The sequence below is a fragment of the Lepidochelys kempii genome, chromosome 9 (genome assembly GCF_965140285.1).
Source record: "Lepidochelys kempii isolate rLepKem1 chromosome 9, rLepKem1.hap1, whole genome shotgun sequence".
Lineage (NCBI taxonomy): Eukaryota > Metazoa > Chordata > Testudines > Cheloniidae > Lepidochelys > Lepidochelys kempii.
The window spans coordinates 12,124,304-12,144,287 of NC_136388.1; the positions used below are offsets into that span (position 1 = coordinate 12,124,304).

General features: G+C 44.1%; 1 protein-coding gene across 1 annotated transcript in view; it reads right to left on the reverse strand.

Annotated features, from left to right (window-relative positions):
• KCNMB2 (potassium calcium-activated channel subfamily M regulatory beta subunit 2) overlaps positions 1–19,984 on the reverse strand; it is a 236,348-nt gene that overhangs the window by 87,599 nt on the left and 128,765 nt on the right. The window lies entirely within an intron of this gene.

A 19,984-nucleotide genomic window follows, 5' to 3' on the forward strand; every position in this document is an offset into this window, starting at 1 on the left:
AATGGCGAAGCTGTGTGAACTCATGCCGTTGACCACGTGGTCATAAATCTTGTGTGTGTGTGTGTTTTAAGCAATAGAAAGGGGTGTTTCCTGCCATTAAACCTGATTCCCTGCACTTGCTCAGTACAACACACAGTGAGGTTCTTCCATTTTCTTTCAATCTCAGGTCTAATCTGCAATCTGATTTAAACCAAAAGGAACATCAGTGGGAGTAAAAGGAAATGTGCGCAGCTTGTGTAAGTGTTTTTATGAATTGGACCTCTTGAGATGAGAGTTTCATTACCGCTGAAAAATGAGCCCACCGTGCTGTCGATATTATAAATGAGAATGGTCCATTTGTATTATGAAGACACAAGCTTATTATTTTTAGCCTGTTTGTATAGCATGAGGAAAGTTTAATGTGATAATCAATGTAATTGAAAAACTGAAAGTACAGAAAATTGCAACAAGCTAATAGGGGTGATAATGGCTACAAATGTAATATTAATAAATGGTCTAAAGGCTGTATATAGTATAGTTATAGGTCCAGATATAAATACATACACACATAGGATTAATTCCTGAAGGGCTTATCCAGCCCTTAGTCAGGCATGACTCCCATTCAGTGTAACTGGAGTTATGCCTGAATAAGGATTGCAGTGAATGGGTCATGCTAAAGATGATCCTGATCTAGACTTCCAAATATGAACCCTCCAATCTTAAAAATAAATATGCTCCAAGTTTGGATCTGAATTTTACTACTATGGCCTCTTTCTAGAATGAACTGAACTGAAACCGTGAATTTGAATAATCCCACACTTCGTGGTGCTTCAAAATCCAGACCTGATCTTGGATCTAAACTACGTGGCTTAAGCTCATCTCTGCATATTATGGGCCACATCCTCAGAGGATGTAAAGCAATTTAGCTTCATGGAGGTTACTGGAGCTACACCAATTTACATCAAGTGAGGATCTGTCCCTTAAATGTTATATACCATGAACACAAACTTAAATTGTGTGTAAACTATATATACATATTGTACACAAAAAGCTTTTGGGTGCTTGACTTTACAACCTTAATATTCTTTTAACCTAGTTTTTATGTGTAATTTCCTAGATTTTTAAAAATGTTAAATGAACCACCCTCCCAGAAATTCCATCCAATGGCATTGTATTGTCACCCACATGGTTCATCAGCAAGGTTGGAAGCTTTATATCCACAGCAGAGACCTCTGCCGCTTGAGCTAATGGAGTAATGGATAACTGTAGTAGGTTGTCATCCTCTATTTAGACCAGCCACTAGAGGGAAAGTAGTCAGTGAGTTTCACAGATATCTGCTGACAAAAGAGGAATGCAAGACCCAGGAATCTTGGATGCAGATTCTGGAGGGAGTGTTCTCTTGTGATCACAAACCCTTTTACCCCAGTTCCCTTCTTCCTCTCAACCCTCCACCCTGGTCCTGTCTCTTCCCAAATTCTCCTCTCCGGCTCCTAGGGGGTCCCTGTGTGAGATCCAGTCTCCTATGCCTTTCCAGCTCATCTTACCAGGCCCCGCCCACACTTCTTGTTCCAGTCTTCTTGCTCAGCCAGTTACAGTCTCCTCCACTACTTCTTGCGCAAGCTCAATCTTCCTCACCCCATTTCTCCTCCCCAGCTCCCAGTTCCGGTCTCCTTGTCTAGCAAGTCCTCGTCTCTCCTTTCCCACAGCCTTCCATCAGCTCCCTGGCCCAGTCTCTTTCCCAGACTCCTTGTCCCTGCTCCAAAGCATGGAAGTACTAGAGGTATTAAATTAAATGGTTGTAAGAATTTTAAATGCACAGAACACCTTATTTTCCCCTAATCTTGTTCTTGGAAACAGGTGCACCATTTTTGCTGAAACTTTCCCCCAGAAGTTCAGCCTGAGGCAGACAGTCGGCATGGGCAATTTCAGCCTGAATGGTGAATTTGGCAAAGATAAGCAACTTAAAACAGGGGTTTATAATAGAAAGTGTTGGGTAATCTTAACTATAGGTGGTGCTACCAGCTCTGCCTATAAAACACACACACCAACATACATGCAGACTGCCTGATTTTCAGAAGTGCTAATCGCTACTGTATTGACTTTCATTGCTCCACTGTTTCTGGAAATCAGACCTTTATTCTATTGCCACTTACATCAGTTTCACACTGAAGTTAGTCTGTTGATCTCACCAAGGTAAGCAAGACTGAAATCTGGCCCAGTTTATATACGTATGCACACGTAGACATTCCTAGATATAACCATATATCTTTAGTGAGCCTGTGTTTGACCATTAAATGAACTCATTTTTTAAAATATGCAACGTGTTATGTCATAAATTATATTTAAATATGTTAAAATGATTATTTTGTTCAGGGAAATTATTAAAGTCAAAGTAGAAGCTACAGCTGATACAGTATACATTGCCTACAGTGTTCATATTCACAATGAAATTACTTACATTATGAAGCAATTATCATGGTTTAAAATGCCAATAACATTCTGAAGGCATAGATGCCTTGGGTTTTCCATTTGCAGAAGTATTTCTTTTACTGCACATACTTGCCTAATAATTTTAACATTTTACATACCTATAGGTATTTTACAACCCTCCCATGTGTGATCTTTGTTAAAAAAGAACAATAACAACAAACTCCAGAAAGAATATTTACTCCATTAGAGCACACTTTTACTCCATTGGAGCCATGATTACTTATAGCCATTACTCCGTTACATCTGCCCAAAACACGATGGGTGAGCTCACATTTATAGTCTTTCCCCATGTAAATTTTTGACAGCAGATCCTCCAGCTGTGAGAGAGTAGATCATTGCATTCTATATCATTGTGAGTTCATCACCTCCTTTTCAACCAATCTATACCCTTCAGGAACAGGATCCACTCCTGCAGTACCTTTCCTCCCAAAATGCTACCTATATCATTATCAGAGGCTGTTTCTATTGTTCCATAGATAGGGTAGTGGAGGGGGTCACGATGTAGGTAGCTTGAACTCCTTTCTTTTACCTTCTTCAGAAGCCAGGCATTAAATTCTCTGCTGGTACAGATCAGTTGACTTCGTAGAGCAGCACTAAATAACACCAGCAGAGAATGTGACTGCAAGCCACCGGTTATCTATTTACTGATTCTGGGCTTGATTCAATAGGCTTAGGATCAGGCCATCTGTGTGGTTCTAAGATCCCCTTGTGTTGGGCTAGAACATCCTCGACTCCCATCAGAGAAAGTGGGAATTGAGGGTGCCCAGTGCCTTGTAGGAATTAGGGTCCAAGAGCACATGAGTCCTGAGGTCATTCTCCAGACAGAGTTCCCTCCACAGCTGCAGGACTCTGCTAGCTCTTTAAAAACAAAAACAACGGCTCAGTAGCCTCTGAAAAAAGATTTTGTGGTCTCAGTCTATCTCCTAGAGAAGCTGCCAGGCCTCTCAGGAAATCCAGCACCACAACCGGCACCTTTTTTAAAGCAGTCTCAGCAGGACAAGCCAAGGACTGAATGGGCCATGGAAACTGAAGAAAGGAATCATTTCAGCTAGTCTTTATACATTAGCATAGGAGAAGCTTCCTTTGCTTTGGCCCAGGCTCCCTCTGTTCACTGCATAAATGAAAAGGGACTTCAGCTTCCAGAGCTCTGAATTCACTACCTTTCACTGGCATTACATTTACTTCAAAAGTACACTGTGGACCTGATCAGCAAACGGCTATTGAACACGCATAAATGCTCATGAAATCATGTTACAAATGTCCACATTTATAGCTTAGGTATTTGAGTATGCAGAAGGACAGCTAGATGCATAATTGATAGGTTTACTTTTATGTAATCTATCTATCTATCTATCTATGTATCATTTATTACTGTATTAAGCCACTGAGTGTTTTGTCCCTGGGCAACCTCTGCTGAGCCAATAAATATTTCCAAAGGCTTGACTCCCAGTATTTACCTTCATTTTCTGTAACATCTTAAAGGACATACCGAATTCCTTTTGCAATCCATTTTATAACCAATAACACAAAATGTCCCTTCCCAAACCTCGCTGTCAGCAAACAAATGCCATGAAGCAGAATGATTTTTTGTGTGTGCACCATTCAGAAGTCCATTAATTTGGTTTCTGTGGCGTTAGGTAATGAACGTTCCTGCAGCAAGGTCACAATTCCATTTTACATCAAATAACTATCTTTTCTCATGTATGATTCATTAAGCATATTTCTTGCTTGGGGCAAACTGTTTTATTGAAATTATTTTTCTTTGTTCTTTTGTACTGATTGTCCATAAGGACTATAAAGATTGTCTGCATGACATCTTTTTTTTTTTTAAATTCAATACATAATTGTAACAATGGAAATTCATCTGATGCTACATTAATTCCCCCCCTAATTATCTTCTCTGAACAGGGGAACTACCTGTTATTATTTACATGACAACATAGGTTTCTTTTAGTCGCATGGAATTTTACCTTCAGGGATATACGCACAGGGTACATGCAGGGCAATGACAGAAATAATGTGAGGGCATATTGTTCAATCTAAGCTGCAAAGACAAATGGAAGCATGAATAGCAGAAGTGTTAAAGATCTGAAAGCAAGAACTTTACTGAAATAAATATCGGAGATGGGAACCCAGAAAAGAGGTTAACAGCCATTGCAGATACATCTAGCTGAGTGTTGAGTTGGGTTAATTTGCAAGGGCAATGGATGTCTTTGAAACTGAGAAGTGGTTAAGAGAAGACACTAGCCTTTGGGCTGGATCCTCAGCTGGTGTAAATTAGTGTAGCTCCTTAGAAGTCCATGGTTTACAGAAGTTGAGGTTTTGGACCCTTGTTTGTAAGGAAGATTATGAAATCCTAATAGACTTCCTTTTGTGATGAAAAACAACTGAAGACACAGCTGTCCTAACCCAGGACAAATCCAGATGCTTTTCCATCCCCTGTTACCAATGTGATTTTCACTGATGTCCATCGGTACACGGGCACTGTTATGCTGACAGATATGGGTGACTTCATGGGTCTCTTTAAGATTGCAGGTGAATACACCCCTCAAATAACATAATTCTGAGGATAAGTTAATCACAAGCCCCACACATAGGACTAAAGGATTGTAAACCCACCCAGGCGGTTAGACTGAGTGAGCAGAGGGGTTTTGCTGAGTAGTGTGTGTGTGTGAGAGAGAGAGACGGATGGGAGAACACACAAAAACTGAGAACAGGCAAGAAGGGCAGGAGAGACAGAGGCAAAAAGCCAGAAAGCCAAGCTGTAGCCTGTGAACACAGAGTGACCCTGGAAAAAGCTAGTGAGAGAGGTTTTGCAACTGGTGTTGGCTAGAGGCTTGGGACTGTAAGCTGAGAAACTGCTCTGTTTGTTCTTGGTTCCTCCTGCCTATGGAGAAGCAGGACTTTGTACATTTCGTGTAAATACACAAGACTCCATCAATTTCTACTCCCAGCTGGAACATCCCCAGGGCCCCACACTTTGACTTGTCACTTGAGTCAAAAAGGGCAACAGGCATAAAGGATTTATAGCGGGATTTCCAAAAGTGCTCTGTGTTGGCCTAATCCGGCTCCTATTGAAGGCAAGGGGAGTTTTATCATTGACTTCATCGGGAATGGAGTTAGCAGCACAAAGTGCTTTTGATTATTCCACCTTTAATGTCTGTGTGGTGGAGGTTGAATACAGAGAGTGACAGCAGCTGGGCCACTGTTGGTGACAGTAACAGTCATGTGCAAATTTGAACTCAGATCTGCTAGGATTGAAAGTAGTTTGTAACATCTATGAGAAAAAAGCTGTATTTACACACACTAAATATATTAGACTAGGTCAGAGTAGCCTGTGTAAGTCTCAACTCACTGCTCTCCTAAAGGATCAAACCTCTGCTCCTGAATCCAACAGTTTCTGATTGCTCAGAAGCTGGGTCAAAACATACATAAGCACACACATATACTGATGTCTGAGAGAAAGAGATAGAGCTATATGATAGCCTGGTGTGGTTAATAGGTTTAATCAGCATGAGTTTGGGATGAAGGTATTACACACAAGCAGCATTCAAAATTCATCTAAGCTACACCGCCGAAGTGACATCAGCGATGCAAAAACTCACCACAGCGATCTCATTGTTTCTTTGTGGTTTGTTGAACCATTTTCTCACCTTGTCTTATAATTGTGCTTGCCCTTAAGCCAGGGGAAACTTTCTGGCCTGAGGGCCACATCTGGGTGGGGAAATTATATGCAGGGCCATGAATGTGGGGCGGGGGGTTGAGGTGCAGGAGGGAGTGCGGGGTGTTGGAGGGGGTGAGGTGTGCAGGAAGGGACTCAGGGCAAGGGGTTGGGGTAAGGAGGGGTGCAGCAGGGGGCTCAGGACAGGGGGTTGGGGTGCGGGGTGCAGGAGGGCTTCGGGCTCTGGTCCGGCACCGCTCACCTTGAGTGGCTCTGGGATGGCAGTGGTGCACAGCAGGGCGAAGGCAGGCTCCCTGCCTGCCCTGGCCCTGTGCCACTCCCAGAAGTGGCCAGCATGTCCGGCAGTGGCTCCTGGGGGTGGGGTGGGGCAAGCGGCTCCGCCATGTGCTGCCCTCGCCTGTGGATATCACCCTCAAAGCTCCCATTGACCAAGGTTGCCCGTTCCCGGCCAATGGGAGCTGCGGGGGGTGCTGCCTGCAGGCGAGGGCAGTGCACAGAACCCTCTGACCCCCCCTCCCACCCCGGGGCTGCAGGGATGTGGTGCTGTCCACTTCCGGGAGTGGCGCAGGGCCAGGGCAGGCAGGGAGCCTGCCTTAGTCCCTCTGCGCCATGGGGCTGGCAATTGATTGAAATGCCTGATGGGCCGGATCTGGCCTGCGGGCCATAGTTTTCCCTCCCCTGTCTTAAGCTTTTCAGACCCCAAGCTGCCAAATACAGCACCACCAGTCCTATTACTTACCCAGGGGTCAGGCAGGGAATTTCCTCCCGCTCTGGTCCCATCATTGAGTTGTGAACCCATGTGAGACCTGCCCCCACAAGTATGGGGCACCTGAGTTGCTCATTCAAGGAGCCTGTCCATTCTTTGCACTGAATGGACAGGGGTCCTATGGAAAAAATGAATAAGGGGGACAAATTAAGATTGCCCAGGCAACCTTAATTCTGATATTTCCTAACAGTTGAGTGCTTGACTTTCTTAACTTAATAATGTTCTTTTAAGGTACCTTGTGTATGCAATTTCCTAGGTTTAAAAAAAAATAAAAAACTAGAAATTCCATAACATCATATTGACGCCCACAGGTTCAACAGCAGGACTGGAACCTTTGCCACATGAGCTAACATGGTAACTGATAGCAATAGTAGGATGTCATCTTCTATGTGGACCGGCAGTAGAGGGAGATGGGACACTTTGCCAGGTGGTTTCACCCATATTTACTGACAGCAAAGGAAGGGTGAGACTCAGGAATCTTGGGTCCCATTTCAGGCTCCGGAAGGTTGTGTGCTCCAGTGGGCACAGACTGTTCTGTCCCTAAGATTGACCCCTTCTGCCCCATCTCCTCCAACCCATCCCTATCTTAGGCCTATCTCTTCCCCATCCCTGCTTCCTTCTCCCAGAGTCCTCACCTAGCCAGTAACCATCTCCACTCCTCAGGCTTATCACCCCAGTCATCGTCTCCCCCTGGCTCTTAATCGGATCTCAGTCTTCCCCTCATGCACTAGCTCCCTGTCCTGGTCGCCTTGTCTAAGTGGTCCCAATCTTCCTCTAACTCCCAGTCTTAGTTTCCTTCTCTCCCCCACTCCCATAAACCTCCTCTGTTCTTGTCCCAATCTACTCTCCCTGCAGGTCCAACTCTTACCCCCTTGCTTTTGAATCACACAGCTTCCTCCTCCACATTGCCTGGGCCCAGCAGGGGGCGGCCACTGAGAGCACAGGAAAGATAGTCTCCCTGTTCTCAGTTCAGACACCCAGACCTGGCATGGCCCACAGCAGAGCAAAGCTGCAATTGTAGGGAAAATCCTTCTTAGCCCTGGCCCGGAGCATGCTCAGAGCATATGGAATCTTTGGGAATTTTAGCTGATAAAATCTAAGAATTCTCTTGAGCACGCGTGAGCAAGGTTTTTCAAAGGCTTATAACTGGGCCAGATAAAGGTGGATTTTCACAGGGGTAGCAAAGGGCACCCTCCTGGCACTGGTCAAGTTCCTGCTCCAAAGTACAATGGGAGGACAGTGGGCTATTTTAAAGGAAAGATTGCTGGGATTTTTTTAATATGGGCAAAACAACATATTTTCCCCTCGTCTCATTCTCAGCAACGGTCAAACCGTTTTGGCTGAAGTTTTCCAAAAATCCTGAGGCAGAAAAATTGGCATGAAGAATTTCAGCCCAGTTATAATTTGACAAAGTTATAAGCAACAGAAAATTGGGTGTTACAATGGTAAGTGTCAGACAATCTTAATAATATGTGGCATTACCAGTCCTGCCTATACTACTTAGCATCTATCAGTATTTAGGGCTTCATGTTCCAAGTGTTTAACTAACATAACTAATTATTGCTCACAACATAATTATTATTATTATTTATTTTTGTATTGTGGTTGTGCTTAGGAGTCTCAGCCCTGGACCAGGACCCTATCGTGCTAGGCGCTGTACAAACACAGAACAAAATGACGGTCCCTGTCATAAAGTGCTTACAACCTAGGTCCCTGTGAGGTAAGTATTACTATCCCCATTTTGCAGATGAAAAACAAGGAGCAGAAAAGAGTTTAAGTGATTTGCTCAAGGACATAGAGCCCGTCCCTATTAATCTCCTGATAAATCTTTCATCCCCAGCATAAGGCATCGTTAAGGGCTATGGTCTTATCCTTCAGCAAAAACTGAGATATACTTATCTTCTCAGTTTAGTCTAGTGGGGATATTTGCTCACACTGAATAAGAGGAAAATCATTAACTTTGCCTTTTGATATATATTTTTAATTCCTTTATTCATAAAGAATTCCTTGGTGTGGCTGCGGGGGTGAAATATGTTACACTATAGGAATTTCCTTGCAATTTAGCATTAATTAATGTCCACTTCTTACATAGCGTTAACAATAACATGCCTGATATTTCGGAAACCATTGTGGGAAACTCTTTTCTTTTATTCTTTTTGAGCCTCTGAGTTGTCAAAAGTACAGTTCAATTTGCATTTTAGATTTTTAGTCAAAATTGTGTCTTGAGGGTTTTGAAGTGTTGGCAGACATTAAACATAGTGCCCTTGTCCTACTGTACTTTGTATAATTGAGATTCCAGTTCTTGTCTTTTCATGTTTGCAAGTCTACAGAGGAAAGAACACCTCATTTCCAGAGAGACAATGATAAACTTTGTGTTAGAACAACAGGTCTGTCAATCCCCATTTGTCTTATTCCAGTTAGAGTTTTAGTTAAATGCACCATGTCATTTGCCAACATCTATACTTCTGTTTTCCCTGCTCACCATCAGAGGGAATTCTATTCCTAAGGCAGCTTTTGAAAATCAACATCTGTAAGGTGTTTTTTGCATCTGTCCATTGCAATAAGAACTTACTGCAAGTTTTACTACTCTAACAGCCTCTGGAGAATTAGATATGCTGTTTACCAAAACTGACTACCGGGTACTAAGGATAGTGCATTCACATTCAAGTCACTGTGTCCTGTGCATTAAGAGGCTCACCTTGACTTCATCAGTCCGGAAAAACCCATTTCTTTAAAGCCTATAGGGAATGGCCTTAGTGGTCTAAGTTACAGGTTTGCAATATGTCCAGGGCCTCCATATATGGCTACAATTTCTAGCAAAACTTATCCAGTCCTCCTTGTGAGAAAGGAGAGATTAGAACAAGAATTGGAAGCCAGGAACTCCTGAGGTGCAGGCCTGGGAGGCAGTTGATTAAAGGTAGAAAGGGGCATTTTATGAAAATTGCACACTACTCTGTGTATTTAACAACCCCACATGCCATGGGTCACCAGCTGGGGTTGAAACCAGAATCTTCATCAACAAAGCACAGATCTCTACCATGAAAGCTAAAGGAGTAGTTCTATTAGCTGGCAGCAGCAACAGGTTATTTTCCTCTATGTGGACTAAAGGCTGACACAAAACATCTTTTGCAAGTGTGGCACACATATACCAGGCAAAGGGAGTCCCATGAAATTAATTAATAGGTAAAAGTGCACAGGGTTTAAAGCAAGAGCTCCTGCCCCTTCTCTGAGCACCTTTAAATGTTGTGCAGTGCCCTGTCCACTTGGCTACTTCTTGTAACATCAGTCTCCTTATGAGTTTTGATGGATGGGCCTGGGTTCATCTGGATCCTGCCTCCAGCTCAGCAGGCTGTAACTTCCTTATTCTCTTCCCAGATATATTTACTTGGCGGTGCCTCCACCCCCTCACTCCTTCCTGACAGGATCACCAGGGCAGCTTAGAAGGATAATTCTAATCACAGGGTAACTCTGAGTTAGTTGGAGATTTCCAAGGAATAACACAATCACACCAGGTGCCAGCTCATGCCAGCGCCCCTAGGCCTCACTGAACACTGACAAATGCATACCTGGAAGTCAGTCTGACTCACCGGTATGTTAGCATTGTTAAAATAGATATTTAGTTGATAAAAATGTGTTTAGTCATGATGAAATGCTTCTAGGATGCTATATGTATTGATCTCAATTATAACATCAGTAGCCTATGGCATACAGTTATATTGAGTGTTTGCGCTGTAAACCTCTGTAATTCTGTAACTCACCAAACAGGAAAGCAGCATTAATTAGTGTAAAGAACTGGTCCTGCACACAAGAAGAAGGCCCAATGAATCCAAACAAGCCATTGTGAAACATCAAAGGACAAAGACAAAGGGATCCGCAAGCTGCATGACTTGAGTTAGCCCTAAAGGTTATATAGTTTGCATATTACAGCAGCTACTATTGCCTTTTGGAACCTAAGACTGTATCTTATTTGTGTGTATATGTTTACCTGCTTTAACCTTGTAAATAACTATTATTTTTGTTCTTTTTCTTAGTTAATAAACCTTTAGTTAGTTTATTATAGGATTGGCTACAAGTGTTGTCTTTGGTGAGAGATCTAGGGTGCACTTTATCTGGGGTAAGTGACTGGTCCTTTGGAACTGGGAGTAACCTGAATATTGACATGATTTTTGGTGTAAGGGATCCTCTGTCACAAGGGCAGGTTTGCCTGGGTGGTGAGACAGACTGGAGTTGACAATAGTCAACAGAGTAATTGCATTAAACAGGAAGTAAATACGACATAGCAGGGTAAACCAATACTTTCAGGGTTACTGATGCCCTCCCAACCCTGATAATACTTATGAATTTCCCCAAAACTCCTAGTCATGTGACTGAATGTAGCACAAATAAAATTTAGAGTCTGTGGGGGCCCTTGACAACTTAAGAAAGCTACATCTTCTATAGAAGCAATAAGTAATTTGGCTGATTTGGTTCAGTACAGCCCCAAAGACTCACACATGGGATAAGATGGTAAGTCCCTCCACCAGGCTTAATAGATGGTAAGTAATAAAATCCCCAAAACCTTACCCTGTGGCTTGAGGACACAGTTGGGGGAATAAAGGTCTCACAAACAATTCCCCTGACTGACTAACTAAAAGATGGTGCACTCAAAACTCCTCAAACCATCCTCAGGCTCAGAGCTGAATTCAGACTCCTCAGCAGCTGCAGTTGACAGGCATCCTCTTCAAACATGTCAGATGACTTCTGTTTTTGAGATGACTCCTCACCATAAAGGGATGCAGGGATCAGGTACAGATTATAATAACTATCCTCAAATGTCCTCATTCTAATCTCCTACCTTAGTGCTCAGATACAATCACAACCGATGGGTACGGCAACCCTAAACTAGGAGCAAGAGTAGTTAGCTGCCATGTGGTAACTGATTTACTGGGGAGATGAAGGACTAACTCAGCCTGACTGGGGAGGGTATTTTCCCAACAAAATTCTATGAACTGTGAGTCACCTTGAACAGGGAAAGGAACAAGTTTAGGGATATTGTTTCCACGTATCCAGAGGCAAGTTTTCAGGGGGGAACCCTGCATACAGGCCTGGGACTCCCAATCTCACTAGCAGTGGGCGCTACCCTGTCAGGGTACATCTATACTGCTAAAAAACCCTGCAGCAGCAAGTCTCAGAGCCCAGGTTAACTGACTCAGGCTCGTGCTACGTGTAAGGGGACTGTTGCCCCCTTACTAACATTCAGTGGGGGTGTTTTAGTTGCTAGCTCCCAGTACTCAAAGGGTAAGGGTCGATGGGGAATCAGGACCCCAAGACTGACAGTCCTCAGGAACAATGGGAGAGGCCAATGCTCCAGGTCAGCTTGAATGACAGGGTGGGCAGGCTAATCAGGAAGTCAGGAGACCAGGGAGGTCCTGTCCTCCGTGTGAGCTGGGTCAGACAGAGTGGGGTCAAGCTACGGAGAAAGCAGGGGCCCGAGCTGAACTGGGGAGCAGAGCTGTGCCAGATCCAGAGGGACCAGAAAAGCAGCCCAGAGAGAGCAGACCCTGTCCGGGGAGCAGAGCTGCAGCCCCAAAGCCAGAGGCACAGCCCAGAGAGAGCAGACTTGGCCTGGGAGGAGAGCTGCAGCAACCACCACCAGAGGGGCCAGAAAAACAGCCCACAAAGCAGGTCAGTGCTGGGAGCAGAGTCACAGAAGCAGCCTGCATGCAGAGCAGACCTGTCCTGGGAGCAGAGCTGTAGCAACCAGAGCCAGAGGGGCCAGAGAAGCAGCCCATGGAGCTGGAGGCAGAGCAGCAGCCGTGCTGAGGTAGAGTGGAGCTAGAGCTAAGACAGAGTGGAGCTGGAGTGGAGCAGTCCGGAGCCGGGTGTCGTGAGCAGCTGGGGAGAGCAAGGGGGGATCCTGGGCAGTGGGCCCAGCACAGGGAGACGCCTCAGCCAGGAAGCTCTGCAGGCCAGACTCGGAGGGGGATATGTAACCCCGACAGGGCGGGGGCGACGCTGGGAAGAAGGGCCCTGCCACCTAGAGCCTGAGAACATGTGGCCACCACCAGAGCAAGTGTCCAACCCACAGCATCCCTGCAGCACAGCCAGAGCCTGAGAAGGAGGCCTGGGACTTACAAGGAACAGACTGTGGACTGCCCTGACATTCCAGAGACGCTGTTTGTGATGTTCCCTGCCACAGAGCAGGTTGATGTGTTTCCTTTAACTTTCCCATTTCCCCTTATTCTTTTTAAAATTAATTGTTGATTAAATAACTTGCATTTGCTTCAAATTGTATGTAATGGTCAGTGGGTCAGAGAAGTGCCCAGTGCAGAGAGAGTACCCCGGAGTGGGGACACCCTAGCCCCTGTCCTAGGTGACCGCAGCAGGGTTAGGGGTTGAGCCCCCCAGGAATCCTGGGCCCAGCCTCGTTGGGGTTACGAGGACTCTGCCAGACAAGAGAGTGGAAGGGGAGTCCTCAAGGGCAGGGAGGCCGCTGGGTAAAGGAAGTGGGAGCGAGGGCTCAGATCTTTTCCCTCGCCCACTTCATTGGGGTAGTGAAGAAGCCAGGAAAGTTCTCCACAATAGCGGGACTATTCCCCCGCTTACATAGGAACAAAAAATCACAGTCTGGACAGTCCCTCTCAGGCTCTGAGACTCTCCCTGCTTGCCAAGTCCCAGAGCCCAGGCTCCAGCCCGAGCGGGAACATCTACATTGCTATTTTAAGTCCCATAGCATGAGCCCCACGAGCCTGAGGCAGTTGACCCGGGCTCTGAGACTCCCTTCTGCAGGTATTTTTTTGCCCTATAGACGTATTCTCAGTGGCTGGCTCCAAGCACCCTGCAAAATGGCTTCTCTTTTCTCACAGTGAGAGAGGTGGGCATCTCACTGAGGACCTTCCTTATTGGTCAGGCTAGCTCTAATTTCCAAGGCTTTTTCCTATCAGTCATTTGAACTCTAACCCCCACTTTCTCTCAGACATTGGCTGTTCCTCCTCTGAGCAGGCATGCTGGTGGCCATCAGGCGCACCTAATTCCCCTAAGCCAGCAGAGGCCCTATTATTCAAACTAGTGTCTCTCCTCTGTCCCTATCAGTTGCCTAGCAACCGGACTCTGAGTCTGCCTTCCCCCAGCTTCTTTCAGGGTCAGCGAAAGGTTGTCATTTCCATAGAACAGTGGTTTTCAATCTGTGGTCCACGGACCCATGGGGATCCTCAGACTATGCCTAAGATTTCCAAAGGGGTCCGCACCTCCATTTTCCATGCAATATATGAAATTCACAGGAAGGAACCTCTCCTGCACTCCTTTGAATCAGCCCAGAGTTTACCACAGCAGATGTTCAGAGACTGAGGCAAGGCCCGGGGTAACATACAAAATGTACATTCAGTAATACACACCCCTGTGCTGTGCACACTTTAATGAATTGGAAAGATGCATACACTATCAAGCATGTATGTCCTGGTGCACGCTTACAAGCTGTTCAGAGAATTAGCTAAGGCTCCAGCCTCACTTCCCACCCAAGGGCAATGAAGTCTGCCTTCACACTGCATGTTGCTTAATATTGCACACTGCACAGCCCCATCCACAAAGTGAAGGTGTCAAAGGCTCATAGCTCACACAAATCAAAACTGAATACCGAACTGAACCAGAACACTCTGAGTCCTTCTTCCTCAGTGAGGACTATCTCCCTGCCAAGTTTCAACTTAATACCCTGACATGCTTCCAGATAGATCTTTTCTATACTCACAAAGGTCACAGGAGGTTTCTGTTATAATGAGTAAAATCTATTTGCCCCACTCTCTGCATTCAAAAATGGCTCAACTGTTTTGTCTCAAACTCTCCAGGAAAAAAATATCACCTTCAATCAGAGACTGACCTTGGAAAGCAACAGCTTACAAGGTCAAAATTGGAAAGTTATGAGTGGGTAAAGACTGGGTCTTAGGGTGGAAATACTTTGCCAACCTTAAGTACAGTTTCTCTGAGAGTTCTGTCTACAATAAAGATCTGCTGAGAAACATGCAGTGAGTGCCTTGTTCTCTGAGTTCTGCTCACCTGAAGGGTTGACAGGGGGTCAAAGTCTTTGTTTCACTCACTGAAACTAAGATGCAGGTGGAAGTTAGTGGAACTCACTGCTGCATCTCTCATTTGTTGCTAGTTTTCTGTTGGCATCTGTTTCTCTTGAGATTTGAGCAAGGAGATGCGGCTTTAACCCTGCTATCAAGCAGGCCACCCTTCTGACTCTTCTCAGCTTTTAACATTCAAATTCACTCTGTTTTCAGAAAGGATAGGGGGGGAGTGGTTCCCATGCTGAATCCTGATCCAGTCTATGTTAGTTAAGTTACCCATGTCAATTTCTTCCAATGTCAAAATTGAAAATCTACATGCATTTCCAGCAAATAAAATGTGAATGATGAAGAGAAACATGCATAAAGCCTGAAGGGTGTATCTCCCCACAATGTGCCTGTGTAATTCTCATTAGTGCTAATGAGAGCTAACCATATTCATCAAAGGCAGAGTAAGCCCTTAAGTTAGTAGTATACCGTATGGATTATAAATGGGCTTTGCAGAACAAAAAATAAACATATTTTATACCTTCCTCTTTATTACACCCATTGGCAATTACAGCACTGCTTAATATAATAATTTTTCTCCAAAGTTTCTGTGCAACTTGAATTTGTATTAGGAAGATACAAAGATATTAATTGTTATAACACCTAATGAATTCTGCTATCAAAGATGTCTCCCTAATAAAGATATGTCAATGAAGCTGACACAGTTTATACTGGAGCAATTTTTGATTGAGTCCAGAGTAAATGTTCTATAATAAATTTTGTAACTGCTGTCAGTCTCAGTCTTAATAGCATGAATAGTCACTTAGCTTGCTAAGCACTGGATCTAATTCAATGGCTTGTGGTTTTTGGCATCATGCACTAGTGTTCTCCAACCGTTCCTGTCTTTTGTTAATCTGCCTGTGACTAATTCACAAGTCTTTTTATATTGTTAGAGGGGGCTCTGCTAGTGCCTTCCCTGACCCCTACTGCTTACCTTTTTATGATTGATGCTACCTATTTTCACTGTGAAACGTGATCAACATACTCCAGTTTACCCTGCTGGATTACTGAATTGCTTGAGAAACAGCAGTTTTTCCATAAGCGGCATTAGCACATTGGTCTTATAGCAGCTGTAGGATTTTTTTTTCTTTAAACCCACAGAACAGATGCCATCTCTTTTCCAAAGGCTCCAGATCAGACATCCTTTCTGGCTTTCACAGTCAGGTTGCTGTAGCTCTGGGCCAAATTACAGTTAGAGATAAGCTTTGCAATGTTGTGAATAAACTAGTATTGTTCATTCATTACCAATGATGTCACTCTTTTGCTGAGCCATTCCCAGGCAGATGTAGATCTTCTAAACATGATCACAGCCCACTGTTTCATCAAGAAACCTATAGGCCTTGGAGTATGAGCTCACATTTGTGATATTTGCTTGTTGGTGGCGATGATTACTGAGAAGTACTAAATATTAACAAGAGCTGTGTATCTAATATGAGCAATGCAAACTTGGGGGCAGATCCCCAGCTGGTGTGCATTGGCACAGTGCCACCATAATCAATGGATCTAAGGCAATTTACACCAGCAGGAGACAGTTTACATGAACTGAGAATCTTGCCTTTTATATCCAATATTGCGAGACCTGCTGTTGGTAGCACATACAAAAATGTATATACTTCTGTGCGTATTCTCTCTTTTCTCTCATCTTATTGAAATCTAGGATGCATCATAAATATTTGCACCAATGCATAATTTGGACTTTCCAAACCTTTGGCCACTAACACTCTAACTAAAATATGTGAGGGCAGTGGGAAGGCTATAGTGCTGTATATGTGCAGCTCAGAGTCAGTGTATGTCACCGTCCTTCCTCGCCACCTTATAGTCTCCTCTTTATTGTTCCTCTTTCTTGTTGTTTTAAATATACATGCTCACTGGCTTACAGGGCTGATCCTGCAAGGTGCTGAGTGCTTCATGAGCTGAGTAGTTCGATGGGAGTTGTAAGTGCTCAGAACTTTGCTGTATCAGGCACTTAATATTTTCAGAGCAACTGGTTGAAATCTAATGCACATCACTCATTTATCAAATCACATATCTTTGGGGAGCACACACTGAGCCAAACATGTTTTTGTCAAATTAATGTTAGAGCAAGTTACTGTACATTATCTTGCATGATTGTAGTAATTGACTTTACATTGAGCTAAAAAGCTAGCTGTTTAAGTGAAAGCCATTTAAAATCCCCTGATGGCTCTAATTACACCTCCATTGCAATATAGGGTGAAAAATCAAATGGGGAAATCAACAAAATAGAAAAAGATACAGTTAGTGAGAGGTTCAGTCAGAAAAAAAGTCTCTCGATTTCCAAACCTACTATATATGATATTTGCTTCTGGTTTTCCTGTGTAATAAATTACAGTTGTAAATGACGTAAAAAGCATTAAATTAAAAAGAGAAAGCTCTTAAACCTACAAGTACAGGGAACCATTCTTTCTGCAGTTATACTGATGTAAATCTGGAATCACTCCAACCGTTCTCCCCTCCCCACAAATCAATCTGGAAAAGTTTGTGCCTCTCTACAAGCAGCAGCAATCTTCCTTTGAGTTTCAGCAAAATGTTCACAGGCCCCAGGATGTTTTTCCTTTAACTCTCATTTCATTTCCATGACTAAACAGGAATTTCACATGGTGTCATTACAAAGGGTTTATACAGCTCTGAGCATGTTGCATTTCTGCAGAAAACAAACAACAACACAAAATACTGTGTATTGTTAAATTGCTTTAAACTCAAAATCTGAATGCTAATGATCCATCTGATCCCTCCAAATTTCAGCCTTAGGCAACTGGAGATGGTGAGGTTTCAAAACCTAGAATAATCGAGGTGGGACAGTGGAAACAACTGAGAGACTCTTAGCTCTAGTCATAATCCTGGCTGTTGCAACAATAGAGTACAAAACACGGCCAGAATTCACTAGCACATCAAATGTATTCCCATGAATTACTTAGCAAATCTAATTGAATGTTAATTCTGCTACTGAAGATAAGTAACAATTGAGTTTATGCTGAAAAATTGATTTTAAATATAAAGAGTCATATTCTTTCTTTCCCTCTGAGTTTGCCTGAGGTCATGGATAATGCCTCCTTTACAATGCAGTTTTAAGCTCTTCTGTTACAATCAGTTTGGTCTGACAAGTTGAACAGCACACTTGTCATCTTCCAGAGGTTCACATAAGCAATACACTGGGGGTGGGAGGGATTTTGAACACTTTAGGTTTTGTCTTTTTTAAAAATCAAAACTGCATTTGCCAAGAGCATCATGGAAAACAAGAGGTCCATAGAACAGGGTATGACGATGTGACTCAGCAGGGAGGGGGGAGTGTTGACCTGGGAATGTGCCCTGGGGATGGGAGACCTGAGAGCCTGTAACCTGAGCCAGGAGGGGGAGGGGGAGGTAACACCTCTGCCAGGAATGTGAAGACAGGCTGCAGGAGAGAGCCTGCTGGGGCGGGGTGGGGGGGGGGGTTAGTTTCAGTTTGGGGCTGGGTGGAGGAACACAGGGAACCCCAGGGCTGGGGTCTAAGCTCCCTGCTCCCCCAGAAGGATTTGACTGAGGGGTCCTGGGTGTACCCACAAGCTCTGTTTTGGACTGTGTTCCTGATGTCCAATAAACCTCCTGTTTTACTGGCTGGCTGAGAGTCTCAGTGAATCCCAGGAAGAGGCGTGCAGGGCCTGGACTCCCCCACACTCCGTGACACAGGGCAGCAGGGCCCTTCAGCTGGGATATTCTGACAGATATTTAGAAACCTAACTAAAGCTGCTGAAATTCTGCTGATTCAATGTGGTAAGTGTGGCTTGTTGATGCCCTCTGGGACACAAAGGAGATGGGAGTAGCTCTACAGAGAAGAAACTAGGGAGATAGAACAGAGGAGGTCATGCAGGGAAATCTCCAAGGACTGACGAGCTTAGGTTGAGATTTATGTTGAATTATTGTTTATGAGTTACCAATAAAGCCAAACCCCAGATCTGGACACTCAGGGTCTGTGTACTCTGTTGAGGATGGAGGAGTATCATTACCCATTCAACTTGCTGTTGTAGTGACTTTGTCTTGCAAGCCCCTGTGTGCAAACTTTCCATGGCAACTAGTGGTCCTGGTTTCAGATGGAAATGAAAGTAACTAGTGGAAAGGACAATTCATATCAGCTTTCCGCACAGCCTCAGCATTACCTCCAGTTAATGCTGATGACAGTAGACATTTCTGTTGTAGGTACCTTCCTTGTTGAATCTGGGGCTTTATATATGACAGCTGGCCAGAATACAGAAAAACAATTGTAAGTTTTCAGCTGAAATTTCCTAGTTCTCCACACAACTCTAGAACCTGCTTTTCTTTCTGAGTTTATTTTGTGTATTAAGTCAGGAGTCAAGCGTGGCACCCACAATGGGAGGCTTTGCTGGCTTCTTTAGAGTTGCTGCTGGCTTTATGGTTGGAATTCTAATCTCCTTTTCAGCCCTTGAAGCATCTAGTGATACAGTGTGTATTTTTCCCAATACATACCATTATGCAATATCATAGCAAGTGACAGGATGCTACAGACTCAAGCCATTGCTGAATCTACCCCTGGAGATGATGGCCATGGCTGTCCACAAGGTAAAATTTAAAGATGTCGAGCAACTGGATAAGGAGCCTTTCCACTCTAGTTGACTGGTTTAAAAGAGGCTATGAGTGGTCCATTCTCTCTGGGGTTTCCTCAGGTCTGGAACACTCACCACACGCCCAAACTGAGCCCTAGTCTGCTGGCCTTCGGGGCGCACAACCCACATCTGTTTGCATGGGCTGCAGTATACAGAGGGGTAAGGAGCTGTATGTGGGGAGGAGAGTGTTATGTTTTGTAGGAAGCTGAGTTCTGCTTGCTGTCAGGGGGAAGCTGCTATTTACTAAGAGTTTTGTTCTTGTAGCTTGTGTCAGGGATGCCTGGGGCTTTGAATAGGTAACCCTTTTTATTCTTGCATAAATCCAAATAAATGCAAATAAGTAACAGTTGCAATCCTACAC